We start from the raw sequence: 6,056 nt of genomic DNA, 5'->3' as shown, positions 1-6,056 counted from the left end.
TATTTTAATAGAAATCCCTGTTTTTCCCCTAAAATATCGCTTATTTTCATAGAAATCCATGTTTTCAAACCAAAAATATCGCTTACTTTCATAGAAATCCCTGTTTTTAACCCAAAAATATCGCTTATTTTCATCAAAATCCCTGTTTTTAACCCAAAAATATTGCTTATTTTCATAGAAATCCCTGTTTTTAACCTTAAATATCACTTATTTTGATGGAAATCCCTGTTTTTAACCTTAAATATCGCTTATTTTCATCAAAATCCCTGTTTTTAACCCTAAAATATCGCTTATTTTCATAGAAATCCCTGTTTTTAACCTTAAATATCGCTTATTTTCATGGAAATCCATGTTTTTAACCCAAAAATATCGCTTATTTTCATAAAAATCCCTGTTTTTCCCCTTAAATATTGCTTATTTTCATGGAAATCCCTGTTTTTAACCCTAAAATATCGCTTATTTTCATAGAAATCCCTGTTTTTAACCCAAAAATATTGCTAATTTTCATAGAAATCCCTGTTTTTCCCCTTAAATATCACTTATTTTAATAGAAATCCCTGTTTTTCCCCTAAAATATCGCTTATTTTCATCAAAATCCATGTTTTCAACCCAAAAATATCGCTTATTTTCATAGAAATCCCTGTTTTTCCCCTTAAATATCGCTTATTTTAATAGAAATCCCTGTTTTTCCCCTAAAATATCGCTTATTTTCATCAAAATCCATGTTTTCAAACCTAAAATATCGCTTACTTTCATAGAAATCCCTGTTTTTAACCCAAAAATATCGCTTATTTTCATAGAAATCCCTGTTTTTAACCTTAAATATCGCTTATTTTATAGAAATCCCTGTTTTTAACCCAAAAATATCGCTTATTTTCATAAAAATCCCTGTTTTTCCCCTTAAATATCGCTTATTTTCATGGAAATCCCTGTTTTTAACCCTAAAATATCGCTTATTTTCATAGAAATCCCTGTTTTTAACCTTAAATATCGCTTATTTTCATAGAAATCCCTGTTTTTCCCCTAAAATATCGCTTATTTTCATAGAAATCCATGATTTTAACCCAAAAATATCGCTTATTTTCATAGAAATCCCTGTTTTTAACCTTAAATATCGCTTATTTTCATGGAAATCCCTGTTTTTTACCCTAAAATATCGCTTATTTTCATATAAATCCCTGTTTTTTACCCAAAAATATCGCTTATTTTCATAAAAATCCCTGTTTTTAACCTAAATATCGCTTATTTTCATCAAAATCCATGTTTTTAACCCTAAAATATCGCTTATTTTCATAGAAATCCCTGTTTTTCCCAAAAATATCGCTTATTTTCATCAAAATCCATGTTTTCAAACCTAAAATATCGCTTACTTTCATAGAAATCCCTGTTTTTAACGCAAAAATATCGCTTATTTTCATAGAAATCCCTGTTTTTCCCCTTAAATATCGCTTATTTTCATAGAAATCAATGTTTTTAACCTAAAAATATCGCTTATTTTCATAGAAATCCCTGTTTTTCCCCTAAAATATCGCTTATTTTCATAGAAATCCCTGTTTTTTACCCAAAAATATCGCTTATTTTCATAAAAATCCCTGTTTTTAACCTAAATATCGCTTATTTTCATCAAAATCCATGTTTTTAACCCTAAAATATCGCTTATTTTCATAGAAATCCCTGTTTTTCCCAAAAATATCGCTTATTTTCATCAAAATCCATGTTTTCAAACCTAAAATATCGCTTACTTTCATAGAAATCCCTGTTTTTAACGCAAAAATATCGCTTATTTTCATAGAAATCCCTGTTTTTAACCCAAAAATATCGCTTATTTTCATAGAAATCAATGTTTTTAACCTAAAAATATTGCTTATTTTCATAGAAATCCCTGTTTTTCCCCTAAAATATCGCTTATTTTCATATAAATCCCTGTTTTTTACCCAAAAATATCGCTTATTTTCATAAAAATCCCTGTTTTTAACCTAAATATCGCTTATTTTCATCAAAATCCATGTTTTTAACCCTAAAATATCGCTTATTTTCATAGAAATCCCTGTTTTTCCCAAAAATATCGCTTATTTTCATCAAAATCCATGTTTTCAAACCTAAAATATCGCTTACTTTCATAGAAATCCCTGTTTTTAACGCAAAAATATCGCTTATTTTCATAGAAATCCCTGTTTTTCCCCTTAAATATCGCTTATTTTCATAGAAATCAATGTTTTTAACCTAAAAATATCGCTTATTTTCATAGAAATCCCTGTTTTTCCCCTTAAATATCGCTTATTTTCATCAAAATCCATGTTTTTCCCCTAAAATATCGCTTATTTTCATAGAAATCCCTGTTTTTCCCCTTATATATCGCTTATTTTCATGGAAATCCCTGTTTTTAACCTGAAATATCGCTTATTTTCATAGAAATCCCTGTTTTTTACCCAAAAATATCGCTTATTTTCATAGAAATCCCTGTTTTTAACCTTAAATATTGCTTATTTTCATAGAAATCCCTGTTTTTAACCTTAAATATCGCTTATTTTCATCAAAATCCCTGTTTTTAACCCTAAAATATCGCTTATTTTCATAGAAATCCCTGTTTTTAACCTGAAATATCGCTTATTTTCATAGAAATCCCTGTTTTTAACCGAAAAAATCACTTATTTTCATCAAAATCCCATTTTTTAACTTAAAAATATCGCTTATTTTCACAGAAATCCCTGTTTTTAACCTGAAATATCGCTTATTTTCATGGAAATCGCTGTTTTTAACCCTAAAATATCGCTTATTTTCATAGAAATCCCTGTTTTTAACCTGAAATATCGCTTATTTTCATAGAAATCCCTGTTTTTAACCTGAAATATCGCTTATTTTCATAGAAATCCCTGTTTTTTACCCTAAAATATCGCTTATTTTCATCAAAATCCATGTTTTAAACCCTAAAATATCGCTTATTTTCTTAGAAATCCCTGTTTTTAACCCAAAAATATCGCTTATTTTCATAGAAATCCCTGTTTTTAACCCTTAAATTTCGCTTATTTTCATCAAAATCCCATTTTTTAACCCAAAAATATCGCTTATTTTCATAGAAATCCCTGTTTTTCCCCTAAAATATCGCTTATTTTCATGGAAATCCCTGTTTTTAACCCTAAAATATCGCTTATTTTCATAGAAATCCCTGTTTTTAACCTTAAATATCGCTTATTTTCATAGAAATCCCTGTTTTTAACCTTAAATATCGCTTATTTTCTTCAAAATCCCTGTTTTTCCCCTTAAATATCGCTTATTTTCATCAAAATCCATGTTTTTCCCCTAAAATATCGCTTATTTTCATCAAAATCCCTGTTTTTCCCCTAAAATATCGCTTATTTTCATAAAAATCCCTGTTTTTAACCTTAAATATCGCTTATTTTCATAGAAATCCCTGTTTTTAACCCAAAAATATCGCTTATTTTATAGAAATCCCTGTTTTTCACCTAAAATATCGCTTATTTTCATCAAAATCCCTGTTTTTAACCCTAAAATATCGCTTATTTTCATAGAAAACCCTGTTTTTTACCCAAAAATATCGCTTATTTTCATAGAAATCCCTGTTTTTAACCCAAAAATATCGCTTATTTTCATCAAAATCCATGTTTTTAACCCAAAAATATCGCTTATTTTCATCAAAATCCATGTTTTCAACCCAAAAATATCGCTTATTTTCATAGAAATCCCTGTTTTTCCCCTAAAATATCGCTTATTTTCATCAAAATCCATGCTTTAAACCCAAAAATATCGCTTATTTTCATAGAAATCCCCTTTTTTCCCCTAAAATATCACTTATTTTCTTCAAAGTCCATGTTTTTAACCTTAAATATCACTTATTTTCATCAAAATCCCTGTTTTTCCCCTTAAATATCGCTTATTCTAATAGAAATCCCTGATTTTCCCCTAAAATATCATTATTTTCATCAAAATCCATGTTTTCAAACCTAAAATATCGCTTACTTTCATAGAAATCCATGTTTTTAACCCAAAAATATCGCTTATTTTCATCAAAATCCCTGTTTTTAACCCAAAAATATCGCTTATTTTCATAGAAATCCCTGTTTTTAACCCAAAAATATCGCTTATTTTCATAGAAATCCCTGTTTTTAACCCAAAAATATCGCTTATTTTCATAAAAATCCCTGTTTTTCCCCTTAAATATTGCTTGTTTTCATGGAAATCCCTGTTTTTAACCCTAAAATATCGCTTATTTTCATAGAAATCCCTGTTTTTAACCCAAAAATATCGCTTATTTTCATAGAAATCCCTGTTTTTCCCCTAAAATATTGCTTATTTTCATCAAAATCCATGATTTTAACCTGAAATATCGCTTATTTTCATAGAAATCCCTGTTTTTCCCCTAAAATATCGCTTATTTTCATGGAAATCCCTATTTTTTACCCTAAAATATCGCTTATTTTCATAGAAATCCCTGTTTTTTACCCAAAAATATCGCTTATTTTCATAGAAAACCCTGTTTTTAACCTAAATATCGCTTATTTTCATCAAAATCCATGTTTTCAACCCAAAAATATCGCTTATTTTCATAGAAATCCCTGTTTTTCCCCTAAAATATCGCTTATTTTCATCAAAATCCCTGTTTTTAACCGAAAAAATCACTTATTTTCATCAAAATCCCTGTTTTTCCCCTAAAATATCGCTTAATTTCATAGAAATCCCTGTTTTTCCCCTTAAATATCGCTTATTTTCATAGAAATCAATGTTTTTAACCTAAAAATATCGCTTATTTTCATAGAAATCCCTGTTTTTTACCCAAAAATATCGCTTATTTTCATCAAAATCCATGTTTTTAACCCAAAAATATTGCTTATTTTCATAGAAATCCCTGTTTTTCCCCTTATATATCGCTTATTTTCATGGAAATCCCTGTTTTTCCCCTAAAATATCGCTTATTTTCATCAAAATCCATGTTTTTCCCCTAAAATATCGCTTATTTTCTTCAAAATCCCTGTTTTTCCCCTAAAATATCGCTTATTTTCATAGAAATCCATGTTTTTAACCCAAAAATATCGCTTATTTTCATAGAAATCCGTGTTTTTAACCCAAAAATATCGCTTATTTTCATAGAAATCCCTGTTTTTCCCCTAAAATATCGCTTATTTTCATCAAAATCCCTGTTTTTAACCCTAAAATATCGCTTATTTTCATAGAAAACCCTGTTTTTTACCCAAAAATATCGCTTATTTTCATAGAAATCCATATTTTTAACCCAAAAATATCGCTTATTTTTATAGAAATCCCTGTTTTTAACCCAAAAATATCGCTTATTTTCATAGAAATCCCTGTTTTTAACCCAAAAATATCGCTTATTTTCATCAAAATCCATGTTTTTAACCCAAAAATATCGCTTATTTTCATCAAAATCCGTGTTTTCAACCCAAAAATATCGCTTATTTTCATAGAAATCCCTGTTTTTCCCCTAAAATATCGCTTATTTTCATCAAAATCCATGCTTTAAACCCAAAAATATCGCTTATTTTCATCAAAATCCGTGTTTTCAACCCAAAAATATCGCTTATTTTCATAGAAATCCCCTTTTTTCCCCTAAAATATCGCTTATTTTCATCAAAATCCCTGTTTTTAACCCAAAAATATCGCTTATTTTCATCAAAATCCCTGTTTTTCCCCTTAAATATCGCTTATTTGAATAGAAATCCCTGTTTTTCCCCTAAAATATCGCTTATTTTCATAGAAATCCATGCTTTCAAACCTAAAATATCGCTTACTTTCATAGAAATCCCTGTTTTTAACCCAAAAATATCGCTTATTTTCATCAAAATCCCTGTTTTTAACCCAAAAATATTGCTTATTTTCATAGAAATCCCTGTTTTTAACCTTAAATATCACTTATTTTGATGGAAATCCCTGTTTTTAACCTTAAATATCGCTTATTTTCATAAATCCCTGTTTTTAACCTTAAATATCGCTTATTTTCATGGAAATCCATGTTTTTAACCCAAAAATATCGCTTATTTTCATAAAAATCCCTGTTTTTCCCCTTAAATATTGCTTATTTT

This window comes from Lagopus muta, unplaced genomic scaffold, assembly GCF_023343835.1.
Source record: "Lagopus muta isolate bLagMut1 unplaced genomic scaffold, bLagMut1 primary scaffold_126, whole genome shotgun sequence".
In the NCBI taxonomy this organism is placed as follows: domain Eukaryota; kingdom Metazoa; phylum Chordata; class Aves; order Galliformes; family Phasianidae; genus Lagopus; species Lagopus muta.
Note: the sequence above shows the minus strand (reverse complement) of the source record.